Source organism: Caretta caretta, chromosome 1 (assembly GCF_965140235.1).
Source record: "Caretta caretta isolate rCarCar2 chromosome 1, rCarCar1.hap1, whole genome shotgun sequence".
Lineage (NCBI taxonomy): Eukaryota > Metazoa > Chordata > Testudines > Cheloniidae > Caretta > Caretta caretta.
Window position 1 is genome coordinate 228145910 of NC_134206.1, and position 16317 is coordinate 228162226.

At 50.2% G+C, this 16317-nt stretch overlaps 1 protein-coding gene across 1 annotated transcript in view; it reads right to left on the bottom strand.

Annotated features, from left to right (window-relative positions):
- The window catches only part of RIBC2 (RIB43A domain with coiled-coils 2), a 106753-nt gene that overhangs the window by 59252 nt on the left and 31184 nt on the right, over positions 1 to 16317 (bottom strand). The window lies entirely within an intron of this gene.

A 16317-nucleotide genomic window follows, 5' to 3' on the forward strand; every position in this document is an offset into this window, starting at 1 on the left:
TTATTAACTTAGTACATTGAAATCTGCTGAATTTACCAGAGAATGGGTTTTGGCATTATCATTCAGACTTTTGTGTTTTACCAGGCAGTTCTCTATTTGCACAGCATCTAACTACTGATGACATAATAGAATGATCTGGTGGTCCCTTCTGTCCTTAAACTCTATGACCCAATGGAATATTGGATTTATCGATGCATAGACATAATGGACCATATTCTGATCAGTTCAAATCAAGGGTCATTCCACTGAAGTCAGTGGAGTTGGACCACTGTAAAATTGGTGAGGGATCAAAATCGGGCCCCATAATTCTATAAAAATGTTATGTCAGGTCCATTTGTTCCCATTAGGCTCACATGGTATTTTCAGTGACAATTTGCCATGCTTCTCAGTACACATTTGCATTTGGTTGGAGCTATAATTTAAACCTCCTTCGGGTACTCACATGAATACTACTAATGTTAATGGAACTATCTGCATGATTAATGTGAGCAAAATGTGACTGTTTTATAATATATTTTCATGTTATATTTGGTTGCAGTTACATTTCAGGTGAATGAGACTATATACTGAACACTGCCTACCACGGTTTGGATCAGGTTCTATATGTTGAAAACTTAGCATTACACAATCAGAACTTAATGACTCAGTTAGATGTCCCTTTAAAGGAACAAACAAATAGCAGGCTTTGATTTCCTTGAAGTTACAATTAGTTCTGATGAAACTGAAATGCTAAACAACTCCTTCAACTTTTGTAACTTTCAGGAGATAAAATGATATCATTACAGGTCTCTCTTCTTGCTTAATATTTTAACCCTTTCACCTAACTAGTGAAATGGCATTTGCAGAAATGTGCTTAATTTCATGATCTTTTTGGATTCCCATGCCTAATACTAATCTTGCCAAACTAATCCCATGCCAAACATCTTCTAAAGAAGCAACTCAGGCTAAAATGCTTGTTATGAAAACAAGCAAATATGACCCCTACTGTTCTGAGAGTTGACAAGCAGGGAAGGAGCTCAAATATATGTGATTTTCAAGACATCATTTAGATACTCAGAGGTCCATGGAATGGAACTACAGCGATTAGGCACATAAGTACTTAGACAGATAGCTCAACAGATCTCACCTCTGTATATATTTCCATATATGTGGTTAGCCAACTCATATTCACATGAAAGGGAATGCAATTTATACCTCGCCAACTTGCAAAAGGTATTATAGGGGAAAAGCTGGTAATTGAAAAGGCTGGTCTACATACACTTTTTGTACCACTGTAACTTTATTGGTTTGAAACTGGCATAGTTAAAACAGTACAACCGCCTAATGTGGTGTGAAAGGGTCAGGCCAGATGGCTACAAGAGAGTGCTTTTTTTTTTTGAAGCAAAAGGTGTTTTTTTTATTTGCATAACACACTTACAAAACAAAACAGCAGCATATACAATGTATAACACAGCAACCACTCACAATTTTTTCTCATTAGCTTCAGGGGAGGGAAGTGTTCAAGCTTGCCTGGGCCCAGAGCGGGGGGCTTCCTCGACTCTTGTGGTCTTCCACCCTTCCGAGTTACCTGGTGGTCCAGAGCGAGGGGGCTTCATCGACTCTCAAGGTCTGCCATCCCCTCGAGTTACCTGGCGCCACGCCCGAGTGTCACCAAACAATTCCCTCCTCTGAAAGCACCCAACAAAAGGGGCAGGCTGTGGGGCGGACAACCGGGGGGGGGGGCACGTGCACCCACGTGTGAAAGGACCCCTCTAAGGTGGTGGTGTCCGCAGCAGCAATGGCTGGGGCTGGGGTCAGGGTCCCTTACTCTCTCCCCCAATCAAAGGGTCAAAACAAAGGAAGCCAGACGGGGACACCGAGCAGAGAGCCTCGGACAGCAGAGAGCCACCACTCTTCAAAAGCATCAAGGGAGTCGGTGGACGCCGCCCAGAGGAACTCCGCCCGGATACGTGAACGGACCGAGGATCGGAAAACGGCCCCACAGTCACAGGAAACTCCATCGGCCAACCTCCTCTCTCTGGTTTTATAGACGGCCGTTTTAGCCAGGGCCAGGAGGAGGTTAACTAGGAGATCCTGCGACTTTGTGAGGCCACAGATGGGGAGTGCATAAATAAAAAGGTGAGGGGAAAAATGCAATCAAAAACGTAATAAAAGATTTGTGAGGAGCCGGAACAGGGGCTGCAGCCTGGCGCACTCCAAATATACATGTGCCAGGGTTTCCCTCACACTGCAAAAGGGATAGGTATCTGGGATGGGGTTGAACCACGTCAAGTACATGCCCGTGCTCACAGCTCCGTGAAGGAGCCGCCAACTGATGTCCCCGACAGGCCTCGGAACCAAGATGGAATACAGGCTGGCCCACCGGGGCTGCTCACCCTCCAAAGGTGGCAGAAGGTCTCGCCACTTTGTGTCGGGGCGGACCACTAGGGTGAGGGCGTGAAGGGTGTGGAGCACGAGCATGTATAGATGTTTCCTTGGCGTGGTTTGCAAGCATACTGGCTGCAGTTCATGCAGCCAGCTCGCCGTAAAGGGGTGAGGGGGTCGATTGGGTCTACGGGGCAGGGGTCCAATAAAAAGGTCCGGCGGGCCTGGGGTAGAGGATGGGCGGGGCGTGCCCTCGAGCAGGACCCGATCGAGGTAAACTCTAGCAGTGGGCGGCAAAGCGGCCTTCACCTCCTGAAGTACACGCCAGGGGGTACGAGGTCTGGAGAGCCCAATGCGCTGAGCGAGCATCAGGGGATCCAGCCAGTCTCCCCGGTCGTAGTCCAGGAGGTCTCCGACTCTCATGACTTCTGCCAGGATCAAGCTCTGGCGCACCGAGCGGGACTCCGCCACCTGCACACGGAGCTGGGGGTTGTGTAGCAGGGGCTCCGCGAGGAGATCTGCCCCCTTGGTGGCCGCTACGGACCTGGTCATTAAAAACAGTTTCCAAGTCCGGAGGAGGTCCTGGTAGAAGACCGGCAGCCCGGAGAGGTCTCGTGGAAGACCTCCCGGACAGAGATAAAAGAGCTGCCGGTCATATCAGAGCCCTCGGATGCGGTGCAGGATGGCGTGCGCCAGTATGCTCCACGCCGAACTGCCTGCACCATAAAGGAGCCTCTGTAGGGCCTGGAAGCGGAAGATGCAGACCTGAGTGTGCAGACACTTCGGGCCCTGTCCTCCTTCCTTCAGGAGTAGATGAAGAACCCCTACAGGGGCCCAGTGCATTCTTGACCAAAAGAACCCCAGAATCGATGTCCGGAGGTTGGTCAGGAAACCCGGGGCTGGGACCAGGGTGTTGAGCCGGTACCAGAGCGTGGACAGGACTAGATGATTAAGCACCAGCGCTTTCCCACGAAGGGAGAGACATCGTAGTAGTCCCATCCATTTTTGGAGCCACTCTATCACCCCGCCCTCTAAATTTTCCCAGTTCTCCGGCGGAGAAGGAAGCCTGGCAGAAAGGTAAACGCCGACATAGAGCAGCAGACCCGTGCTCCACCAAATCATCTGAAGCACGGGTGGGAGGGAGCTTGCCTGGTGCCAGTCTCCTACCACCAAGCCAGAGCTCTTGACCCGGTTGACCCGGGCAGAGGAGGCTGCCAAATAGATGGCCTGGCAAGCCTCCACCCGCGCCAAGTAGCCAGAGTCCTGGACCACGAGGAGCACATCATCAGCGTATGCCAACAGGACCAGCCACAGCTCCAGCTCCCGCAGCACCAACCCTGCCAACCTCCTGCGGAAGAGGCAGAGGAAGGGCTCAATCGCCAGAGCATACAGCTGGCCTGAGAGGGGGTACCCCTGCTGTACTCCTCACCCGAAGCTGACCGGTTCGGTCAGGGTCCAGTTGAGCTTAACCAGACACTTTGCGGAAGTGTACAGCACCCGGAGAAAACCCACAAACTGGGGTCCAAAGCCAAATGCCCGCAGAGTGCTCAGGAGGTACCCGTGGTCCACCCTATCGAACGCCTTCTCCTGATCTAGGGACAGGAGGGCGAACGACAGACCGTCTCTATACCCGAGTTCCAAAAGGTCCCGAACCAGAAATAGGTTATCAAAGATACTGCGGTCCGGGACGGTGTAGGTCTGGTCTGGGTGGATCATGTCCGCCAGCACAGACCCTAGCCGCAGCGAAATTGCTTTCGCTACGATTTTGTAGTCCGTGCTGAGGAGCGAGACGGGACGCCAATTTCGTAAATCGCAGAGATCCCCCTTCTTCGGCAATAAGGAGAGCACAGCTCGCCTGCACGAAAGAGGGAGGACCCCGCTCTGCAGAGATTCAGCCCAGACGGTGACTAAGTCTGGACCGAGGACGTCCCAAAACACGCGGTAGAACTCCACGGTCAGCCCGTCCATGCCTGGAGACTTATTAGTGGGCATACGACGGAGGGCTTCCGAGAACTCAGCCATAGTGAGAGGCAACTCTATCCGGTCTCAGTCGCTTGCGCCGACCATACGGAGCTCCTCCCAGAGCGCTCTGCAAGCGCTAGGGTCGGTCGGATCCGGGGAGAAAAGACTTGATTAGAAGGCTCGGGCCCTCCTGCACATCTCTGCCGGTTCTGTGAGGGGGGGTGTCGTCTTCTGCCAGGAGGCGGGTGACGTGTTTCTTGGCCCCCCTCGTTTTCTCCAGGGCATAGAAGAAGCGGGAGCCGCAATCCATCTCCCGAAGGAGGCGGATGCGGGATCGAACAAAGGCGCCCCGGGCCCGATGGTCCTTGAGGGCCCGGAGCTCCTCCCGCTTCTCCCGGCACGCTCCACAGAGGAGCGGGTCCTCGGGGCTGGTGGCCAGACGCCTCTCCAGCTCTACGACCTCCTGTTCCAACTGCTCTATCGCCGCATTTCTCCATCGGCTGGTGCCCCGGGTGTAGTCGCGGCAGAAAAGCCTGGCGCACACCTTCCCCAGGTCCCACCATCGCCACGCCGAGGGAAAGGCACGCCACCTCCCTCACCAGGCCAGCCAGAATTCCCGGAAGGATGTCATGAAGCCCTCATCCTCCAACAGGCTGTTGTTAAAATGCCAATAGGCCGGCCCCGACGGAGGGAGGCTGTCACGGTGGCTAGGTGATGGTCACAAAATGGGGCCAGCCAAATGCTGGAGGAGTGGGCTCGTGAGAGATGGAAGCGTGATAAATAAATGCGGTCCAACCGGGAGTGGCTCGACCGATGGGTTTCCTGCACGAAAATAACAGAGTACCCTCCCTCGCGAAGGAAGGAGAGCACCTGGGACCTGCAGAGAGCCATCCTACAACCTCGGGTGTTCAACGTTGCGATGGTGAGAGGTGTCATGGGGAGGGCCGGGGGGGGGGATCCTCACTGGCAGGGACGCTTGCATCCCCCAGCGGGCCACGCAACAGTCCTTGACCTGTCCCGTAGGTGAATAATTGGTCACGGAAGACATGGACCCGCCAGTAGGCTGCGGCATCCTGCTTCCCCGTCCCTTTACCTTCCCCCTTGTGACCCAGAGGATTTGAAAAAAGTCCCCCCATCGCTGGAGAGCAAGCTGTACCTTGTTGCAGGAGCCATGGACATCCCCTAAAAACTTCCGCAGTTCTCCTCGCAGCTCATGGGGGGGGGGGTTACGACTTCCCGGTTGTTCCCCAGCAGGGCCCATGGTGCAGCCCCGTGGCCCACTAAAACGGGCAAGCAGGGTGCAGACCCCCGACGGGGTGCCTGATGGGCTGGAGCTTCTAGGCCCGCCTCAAGCTCTGGGGCGATAGGGGGCGGTAGAGGGAAATAGCAGCCCCTAATGGGTTGGGGCAGGAGAACGCAAAGGCCGCTCCCTGAGGGTCATCAGTTGGAAAAGGGAAGGAGACAGCTCCGGGGGCAGCGATAACATTGCAGGAGGTAGACTGGATGGGGTAGGGGCAGGGGCAGGGGCAGGGGCGAGGTTCTGGGTTTTGGGAGGCAAGCAGCTGGATGGTGGTGCCTCCCGATCAGGCTCGAGGGTTAAGGGGGTGGGGAGGGAGCTCTCAGTGACACCGGGCGCGGGCTCTATGGCGGATTTAGTGGCCACAGCATCAGGAGGTGGATTATCTTCTGTTGGGCCCCTGCCCGGGAAGGAAGTCGACTGCTCCACACCAACAGGGGGGGTGCCCCGGCAACTCGTGTCCCAGCTGCATGGCACCGGCTATCACCTGAGTAGGCTCGGTGGTCGCCAGCGGGGTGCCATCAGCGGCCGGGTTGATGAAGGAGTCCAGGGGCTCCTTGGAGGTGTGAGCAGGAGCAGAAGCAGCAGTTACGGGGAGGGAGCATGGGGAAAAGAGGGGTGGAGTGATGTTGTCCAAATCGAGCTTTGCTGGCAAAAAGTCGTCCTCCCCCTGGGCAACCGGGGTCAGATCTAGGGCCTCGATCTCCTCAAACATGGAGGAAAGGACACTTTCCGTTGCCCCGGGGTTCTCCCCGCCGGCACCCACCACGACGGTTGCCTCCGGGTTCACGGGGGCTTCTGGTAGCATCAGAACAAGAGGGGCTTCCTCAAGGGTCTCGGAGGGGAGGGTCTCCCGTGGAGGGGAGACACTACCCTCCGGTGCTACCACGTCTTTCCCGGCTGACACCAGTGGATGGGACACACTCGTGGGCAAAGCGGAAGGTTCGGCATCGGTGCCCCCCTTCCTGGTCTTCCAGGGGGCCTCCGCCTCGGGTAGATGAGGCGGAACTCGAGCCTTCCGCTTGCCTCGCTTCCCCTGGACTAGGGCCTGGCCCTCCATGGCATCATCTGGGGGCTGGTTAGCAGGGGTCGTGTCAGGGGGTAAAGGCGATGGCTCAGGGACTTGGGGGAGGGAACGGTGGGGCGGCATAAGAGAGAGAGGATTCTCCCTGGGGCAGGCTCTCTCCTATGCCTGGTGGTATCTCTGCCACACTCTCCTCCATAGGCCCCGCCAGATTATCAGCAGTGAGGGCGGGGCTCTCCCGCTTGTCTGGGTGTTGCAGGGGAGGTGCCCCTTCAGTCTGAGCAGGAGAAGTGGTGGTCCGAAGAGGAGCGGGGGCGGGTTCGGGTATTGGGCGGCCAGGGGCATTGGCAATGATGGGGCCGAGTCCTGCCGGGTCTCGGGGATCCCAGGTGCCCCTCCTTGCCGGGCTAAGGGGCAGTCCCTCCGGACACGCCCTGATGCCCGGCAGAGGTAGCACCGGGCTTCCCCCGTGGAGAAATACACCTGGTAACGGGCCCCCTGGTGTGGGACTAGGAAGGACCCCTCGAGCGCCTCTCCGTCACGCGCCGCTGATGGCAGTAGAAGCTGCACTTGCCGGCAGAAGGAAAAGATGTGACGGAGGGTGAGGTCCTTGCAGCCCAATGGGAGAAGGCTGATGACAGAAACAGGTTTCCCCAGGGTGGAAAGGGCGGGTAACAGGGCAGCACTGGGGAGAAAAGGAGGGACAGAGGTCAGGACCAGGCAGACGCTCAGGTCCTTTAGCCCAGGTTTGTCCCAGGGACAAACTCCCCCCCACCGCCAGGCCCCTCTCCACCGCCTGCTGGGCAGCAGCCTCCGCTGTTAAGAAGACGACGACCTTCCCATACATTTTGGAGGCCGCCACAATGGCCGAGGGCCCCACCACCCTCGCCAACACCCGCACGTAGGTCTCCACGTGGGGCAAGGTGGGCACCAGGAGGCATCGAACACCGTGCTTCCTTGTCATGGTGGGGAAGGGGCCCCGGCCGCTGTTGATGGTGGCGGAGGCAGTGGGCGGGAGAGATGACGAGGCAGCAGGCGGGGGGGCTGCCGCCGCTCGGGCATACATCCTGGGTGGTGAGGGAGGGACACCCGCAGAGCTAGTGGAGGGGGTAGTGGGGAAGGACGCCATGGTCGGTGGCGGGGCCGCAGCAGTGGGGGTGGCCCCTGCCACGGAGGGCCTGGTGGTGTTAGCGGGGCCCTTTCCTTTCTTCTTGCCCTGGCCTTTCCCTCCGGCTTGGGGGGCTCCCCTAGAGTCTGGGGAGGCGGTGGGCATGACAGCGGCAGAGGTCACCCCAGTGCCCTCCATTGCCGATGCCCCAGCGGGGGCGGTGGCAGGTGGTTAACAGGGGTTGGAGTCAGGTTAAAAAGAGACAGACTGTGGGATGGGCAATTCAGTGGGGGGGGGGGAGAGGAGGGGGGGAGAACATGAACCACCGTACGCTTGTCCAGTGAGTCCTGTTTGGTTGGCTGGTGCTTCTGGGCCACATGGTGGAATCAGGGCAAGCAGCTAAGTCCAGAGGCAGATGTTAAACAGCCAGCAATGACGATGGAGGGGGCAGTGAGGAAGATCGTAGTGTGGGGGTTGGGAGGACACAGATGGATCAGGGAGCAGCTCCGTGCCCCACCCCTGTGTCCCTACAAACACAGGCAAGACACAGTCAAGGCCTCCCCCCACACGAGATCACAGTTCGAAAGTTACTCAGTCTTGGGCCCCCTCCACGGCGATTTGTAAGTTCCCCGGGCGGTGTTCCTCCGGTAGACGGCTGTTTCTCTTTCTCTCCGTCCCGGGCTTTCTCCGCAGCTGCAAAATTCCAGGGATGCCGGAGCAGATGATAAAAGTTCCTCTCGGCCAAATACGGGTCCACAAACAAACAGCAAGCGGCTGGGTCCGGGAGCTGGGTCCCTCCACTCCGGGGAGCGGGTTAGCAGGCCCCCCCTCTCTCAAGGGGGGTTTCAGCTGGAGCGGCAGCAGCGTCCGAGTGCGGGCGGGGGGGCTAACAGCAGGCCGGCGGCCGGCCAGCACTCTAGCAACAGCAGAGAAAGAAAACAACAACAAAAAGAAAAGAAAGGGGGGAGAGTGTCTGGCCCAGTCGGGGGGGAAGCCGAAAGCAGAGGCAAAAAGCAAGGAAAGCCAAGGCCAGAGGGCAGCAGCAGGAGAGCAGGCTAAGTAGGCCCCTTTTCCTTGGGTAAGGTAACAGGAAAAGTTCCAGAACAATCAGGAACTTTCGGGAAATTGGTGGCTCCTTCACGGAGCTGTGAGCACGGGCGTGTTTTTGACACGGTTTACCCCCATTCCGGACACTTGTCCTTTCTGTAATGTGAGGGAAACCCTGGCGCACGTGTATTTAGAGTGTGCCAGATTACAGCCCCTTTTCCGGCTCCTCACAAATATTCTATTACGCTTCTGGCTTCATTTTCCCCCCCACCTTTTTATCTATACACTTCCCATCCGTGGCCCCACAAAGTCGCGGGATCTTCTGGTCAACCTCCTCCTAGCTTTGGCTAAAACAGCCATTTATAAAACCAGAGAGAGGAGGTTGGCCCATGAAACGTCCTGCGATTGTGGGGCCGTTTTCCGATCCTCAGTACATTCACGTATCCGGGCGGAGTTCCTCTGGGCGGCGTCCACCGACTCCCTTGAAGCCTTCGAGGAGCGGTGGGCGCTGTCTGGGGTTCTCTGCTCGGTGACCCCGTCCGGTTCCCTCCGTCTGACCCTTTGATTGAGGGGAAGAGCGAGAGACGCCAGCCCCAGCCGTTGTGGATACCATCATTCCTGTCATCTAGGAGGGGTCCTATAATACATGGGTGTCTACCCCCCCCTCCCTAAACCGCCCACCCCGCAGCCGTGCCCATCTTACCGGGCACTCTCAGAAGAGGGAGGATCGGTGACACTGGGCGCGGTCCTGGGTAACTCGAGGGGGTGGAAGACCACGAGTGTCGAGGAAGCCCCCCCGCTCTAGGCCACCAGGTAACTCAGGAGGGTGGAAGACCACGAGTGTCGAGGAAGCCCCCCCGCTCTGGGCCCAGGCTAGCCTGAACACTTCTCCCTCCTGAAAGCTGCTGTGTTATACCTTCTGATTGCGTTGTTTTGTTGCATAGTTGTTTTGTTTCCTTTTGTAATTCTGTAAGCGTTACCAATAAACTTTCTTTCTGTTTCAAAAAAAAAAAAAACTTTCGGGAAACAATTAAGGCAGACAGGCAGATTAGAACACCTGCAGCCAATCAAGAAGCTGCCAGAATCAAGTAAGACAGGCAGGCTAATCAGGGCACCTGGGTTTTTAAAAAAAGGAGCTCACTTCAGTTTGTGGTGTGTGTGCGAGGAGCTGGGAACAAGAGGCGCAAGAAGCTGAGAGTGAGAAGGCGTACTACTGGAAGACTGAGAAGTACAAGCATTATCAAGACATCAGGAGGAAGGTCCTGTGGTGTGACTAAAGAAGGTGTTGGGAGGAGGCCATGGGGAAGTAGCCCAGGGAGTTGTAGTTGTCACACAGCTGTTACAGGAGCCACTGTAGAGAGCTGCAATCCACAGGGCCCTGGGCTGGAACCCGGAATAGAGGGCGGGCCTGGGTTCCCCCTATCTCTTCATCCCCCCAACTCCCTACTTGATACTGGAGGAGTTGACTTGGACTGTGGGTTCCACCAGAGGGGAAGGTCTCTTGCCTCTTCCCTGATCCACAAGGTGGATCAGCAGAGACTGGGGGGATTGTTGTTCTTCCTTTTCCCCAAGCTGGCCAGTGATGAGGCTAACTGAGTGAATGGCAGATCTGAGCCACAAAAATGGCCAAACTGCGGGCTGCTGTGAACCTCTGAGGTAAGCAAATCTGCCAATAAGCGCAGGACTCACTAAGGCAGAGGAGGAACTTTGTCACAGTGGATACCAATATAGCTTAATCTTGTACACTAAAGGAAATAAACTATGCTGGTATCCGGCATCTTTATACTGGTATTACTACGTTCATAGTAAAGGTTGTATCGATTTAACTATTTCAGTAAAAAAAACCCAAAAAAAACAATTAGTCAGTACAAAACCTGTATGTAGAGATTAAAGGTCTAAGGTCTGATCCAAAACCCATTGAATTTAGTGAGAATTTTTGCACTGACTCATTGACAACTGCTTTGTTTTTTTCTTTTTTGTTAGAGTGAAGGTATTGTTCCCATTTCCACATTACCTCCATAATAAGCACTAACACCATCATGAGATAGTATTGTCTTAATTTGCATGTATATTCTTTTGGGCACATTTATGCTCTTCTTCACCATCTTTACTTGCCTATCTGTATTTATCTATTGATCCACTCTCCTCTTAGGCTCTAAGAATCTTGGCTGATGGGACATTAAACACACTAATGAATGAAATTATAATAAAGTACAAATTTTTGAAGGTGATTTGTAGTGTTTATGAACATTAAAAATGTTTGCAAGGTGGAAAATAATAGAGAGCGCCTCTCCCTGTGGGCCTGTCACCTCAATGGCTGAGCAGTGTTGGCTGCTGGGACCTAGGTCCCTTCCTGTCTCGCTCCCCCACTATACAGAGGAAGCAAATGGAACTGTGCTGAAGGACTGGAGTCAAGATGGCAGCAGAAGGCTTCACCCTGTGAGTATTAACATCCCCCCACCTCCCCGCCAGACAAAGCCCGCTGCTGACCCCACCAGCCCTTCAGTGCAGCCCTGTCTGCTTCCCATGAGAAAAATTCCTAGGTCCTGAAAAAGCTCAAATTTGGGTGAAAAAAATTGGTAAAACCCAAATACTGGCTTTTTTCAATAAGCTGGGATTTTTGCGGGGAGCGAAATAAGTAAATACCGATAATGAAGAGTGTTAAGTTTGAGAAATAATCATAGCCCTCAGTTCCACAGAAATCTGAGCTGAATACACGGCTTCATCAGAGTGAGTAACAGCACAATCATCATAAATATAGAGGAGGTTTAGAAACATGCAGAAAAAACAAATTGGTGCTGGGGGGTGGGGGCGGGAAAACGTATAGTTCTTGAAAATTAAAAAGAAGTAAAATTGCTGGATGGATTTCACATATCTGAAACAGACAGCAAAGGACATCAATGTACTAAGGAGATGAGGGAGCAAATGGACTCGGCAGAGAGAAATCATTATGAGTTGGGATTTCAGACAGTGGGCCAAATTCTGCTCCCATTAACTTTTCCATGGGTCTAGTTTAAATTGCCTTAGATCCTTGTTTTCTCTCCCTCCATACAAAGCAAGATCCAATGTTAATTTCTCTTCAGGAGAGGAAAAGAGATTAGTATAATATACATTATCTATCTAGTATTCAAAAATTACCCTAGACTGAACCCTCCACATAGGCCAGAGGTGGGCAAACTACTGCCCGCAGACCACATCTGACCCATGGGACCGTCCTGCCTGGCCCTTGAGCTCCTGGCCGGGGAGACTAGTCCCCAGCCCCTCCCCTGCAGCCACGCCAGCAGAGTGGCTGGCTCCGCCAGGTGAGGGGGCTGCGAGCTCCTGCTGCTCTGAGCTGCACGGTAAGGAGGCAGGGAGCCGGGGTGTTGGATAAAGGACAGGAGGTCCTGGGGTGCAATCAGGGGACAAGGAACTGGGGGCGGTTGGATATGGGGTGGAGTCTCAGGAGGCGGGGCTGTGGATAGGGGTCTGGGGGGGCAGTCAGGGGACAGGGAGCCGGGGGGGGGGGGTAGAATAGGGGGTAGGGGCCAGGCTGTTTGGGGAGGCACAGACTTCCCTACCCGGCCCTCCATAGAGTTTCGCATCCCGATGTGGCCCTTGGGCCAAAAAGTTTGCCCACCCCTGACGTAGGCAGACCCTTTGTACTATACTTTTGTATACAGAAGCTTCCATGGGCTCTTGGAAAGAAAGGAAGAAACTATACTGCACAGAAGGCACTCCCTAACAGGGATCTGGTTCCCTAGCATGGACTGGCCTGTTGAGATAATCTGATTCTAAGTTTAGAGACAGTTAAAAATGGTGAAGAACAGTGAGTAATAAAATACAGTTAATTATTAATAATAGTGTAAACCAGGGTTCTAATGATGAATTTATCTAATTATTAAAGAGACCTCAAATAATACACTATCAAGTCCGTGAGAACCAATCCTTGCAGCCTGGTGACAGTTAGCTTGCACTATATGATCCTAATTTTGCTGATAGCTTGATATATTTTATACAGGAAGTTGTTTACAGTTCCATTTTCATTATTTCCTCTTTTTCACAGACCTCTTATTTTTAGTATGTTTCCTGACATTCCAATAAATTTCCAACTGCATGATAAAACAGTTATTTACTGATTATATTTTGCTAACGTAAACATCTGGTACATGTTGTGATTAGTCCAGTACATTGCTAAAAATATTTATCCTTCATTTTTGAGCTAATAATTTCTAGCAAACACATTTCTTCATAAATTTATTTATGATGACCTTCAGTTAGATACATGCAAAATCTATATGTATGATTTTTTTTTTTAAATTACATCACTAAATTATTTAACTCAAGCCATCTAAAAATTACCATATAAAACTGTGATCTGAAGTTCTTGCTTTGTAACCATACATCTTAAGTGGCACAATAGACTCTATACAATAAAAATTACTTGTAACACAATCAAAGCTTTGAAGGCTACCCCTCCCCTAGGTTTCAGAGCTCAAGCTCCTGTCTGAATTGCAAATTCAAAGTACTGTCTATATAGTTATTTTTAGAGCACTTAGCCCAAGCTTGTCGATTCGGGTTGAAAGGCTCGCTCCAAAATGCTGTATAGGCTTACCCTTACTGACATGACCAATCCCACTGAAGACAAAGCCATGCAGTCTCCCATGCTACTTCTCAGAATCAGAATGTTCATTTTTCTGTTATAGCTTAAAAGGAAATTAGGCCCTGAGATTCTGAACATTGAGATGTACACCCATTTATAGTATCTGAGATCAGGCTAAAGCCCTAGGTTTGAAAACACTTTTAGACCAATAAAAGTCCTTGTAGACACTCTGTTGCAAGAGTTTTTCCCCATGTGATTTTCTTTGGTGGCCATTTATATTTGTGAGAAAACCAGATGCAGCCCTGAGATGATCATTTTGTAGCTGTCTGCTACAAACTGATGAAGTGTCTAAGTATTCTGAGACTGTGTGAGTCAACTAAACTACATGCGTAAGTGCTCAGTGTGTGTAAGGGTTGTATAATCCAGACCTTAATTATTGAACCGGAGATATTTAAGGTTGATTATAATTTACATCCACCTTAAGATCCCTTATACAGGCAGAGCAGTGTAAAGGAGCTTTAGTGTACACTAGAATCAGGCTTTTTATCTCTGAGATGCTAATGGCTTGCTACAATTGCTGAAAAACGGTAAATACACCCAACTTCAAAATCCATTTAGTTCCGCTTTTTCCTTATTTTTTCATTCCACGCAATTATCACGTGCTACTTTCTCAGATAAAAATGGAAAAAAGAAAACATAACAGAAGCCAGAATACTGACTAGCTGAAAGGAAAAGAGATGTGTGTCACATAGCAACTTGTTTGACAAAAAGCTAACATTGTTTGATATGTTAATATAAAAATATAATCAAAGAGCTAGAAGAACATAGTTAAGTTTCCAGAGGAGTTCCTGGATGTGCTGTCTAATGATTGCTCTACTGCCATATCTCCAATAAAACCAACCAATTCCTGTGCTCTATCTAATAGTGAAGGCTGTCTCACTGTGGCAGACTAGCATTAAAAGTAGGGCTGTTGATTGATTGCCGATAACTCACATGATTAACTAAAAAAAATTAATTGCGATTAATCGCACTATACAATAGAATACCGATTGATACTTATTTTTGGATATTTTTCTATTTTTTCAAATATATTAATTTCAATTACAATACAGAATACAAAGATTACAGTGCTCACTTTATATTTTTATAACATATTTGCACTGCAAAAATGATATAGTATTTTTCAATTCACCTAATACAAGTACAGTAGTGCAATCTCTTGGTCATGAAAGTTGAATTTACAAATGTAGAATTATGTACAAAAAAATAACTTGCATTCAACAATTAAACAATGTAAAACTTTAAAGCCTACAAGTCCACTCGGTCCTACTTCTTGCAAGAGATAATGCTGCCCGCTTCTTGTTTACAATGTCACCTGAAACTGAGAACATGCGTTCGCATGGCACGGTTGTAGTCGGCGTCACAAGATCTTTAGTGCATCTGGCATGTAAATATTCATATGTCCCTTCATGCTTCAATCACTATTCCAGAGGACATGCATCCATGCTGATGATGGGTTCAGCTCGATAATGATCCAAAGCAATACGGACCACTGTGTGTTCATTTTCATCATCGGAGTCAGATACCACCAGCCGAAGGTTGATTTTCTTTTTTGGTGGTTCGGATTCTGTAGTTTCTGTATAGGAGTGTTGCTCTTTTAAGACTTCTGAAAGCATGTTCCACATCTCATCCATCTCAGATTTTGGAAGGCACTTCAGATTCTTAAACTTTGTTTGAATGCTGTAGCTATTTTTAGAAATCTCACATTCGTACCCTTTGTTTTATCAAATCTGCAGTGAACATCTTCTTAAAAAGAACATGTGCTGGGTCATCATCCGAAACTGCTATAACATGAAATACCTGAATTCTGCCATATAAAACAGAGCAGGAGACATACAGTTCTCCTCCAAGTTTAGTCACAAATTTAATTAATACTTTTTTTAATGAGTGTAATCAGCATGGAAGCATGTCCTTTAGACTGGTGGCTGAGGCATGAAGGGGCATACAAAAGTTTAGCATATCTGGCACATAAATATCTTACAATGCCGGCTACAAAATTGGCATACAAACATCTGTTCTCTTTCAGGTGATATTGTAAACAAGAAGTGGGCAGCATTATCTCTTGCATATTTAAACAAACTTGTTTGTCTTAGCAATTGGCTAAACAAGGAGTAGGACTAAGTGGACTTGTAGGCTCTAAAGTTTTACACTGTTTTATTTTTGAATGCAAGTTTTTTTTGTACATAATTCTACATTTGTAAATTCAACTTTCATGACCAAGAGATTGCACTACTGTACTTTTGTTAGGTGAATTGAAAAATACTATTTCTTGTTTTTTACAGTGCAAACATTATCAAATATAAATATAAAGTAAGCACTGTACAGTTTGTATTGTATTGATTTAAATTACAACACATTTGAAAATGTAGAAAACATCCAAAAATATTTAAATAAATGGCATTCTATTATTGTTTAACAGAGTGATTAATTGCGATTAAAGTGTAAATTAAAAGCATCATATGACATACTCTCATTGACGCATGTGAAATATATGTGTGAAAATCATGTTAGTGAGGAGAACCACACCACTTTATCTCCACATAGGGACTGTGTGCTGAGCAGCTGCACAAGACTTCCTGCACTTCCCCTGCACTTTGGGAGGAAAGCTTTCTGTGCTAGCCCTGCATATGCCCAGTATGGAAGATTAGGCTGGAAGGGGAGCTGCAGATCTGCATTTACAGAAACCAATGGTCCCAATATCCTGGCAATGGGGACACAGAGGTTGCAGCAACTTGCACCCTGGCCCTGTGTTGGGAGGAAATCATATTAGTCATAAGTATTTTTAAATATGATTTTTTCCAGAAAATTGGGTTCCAAAATAGTTTATAACATGGTTAACTAGTTTATGCTAGCCAAAGAAGCCAGTGTGGAAC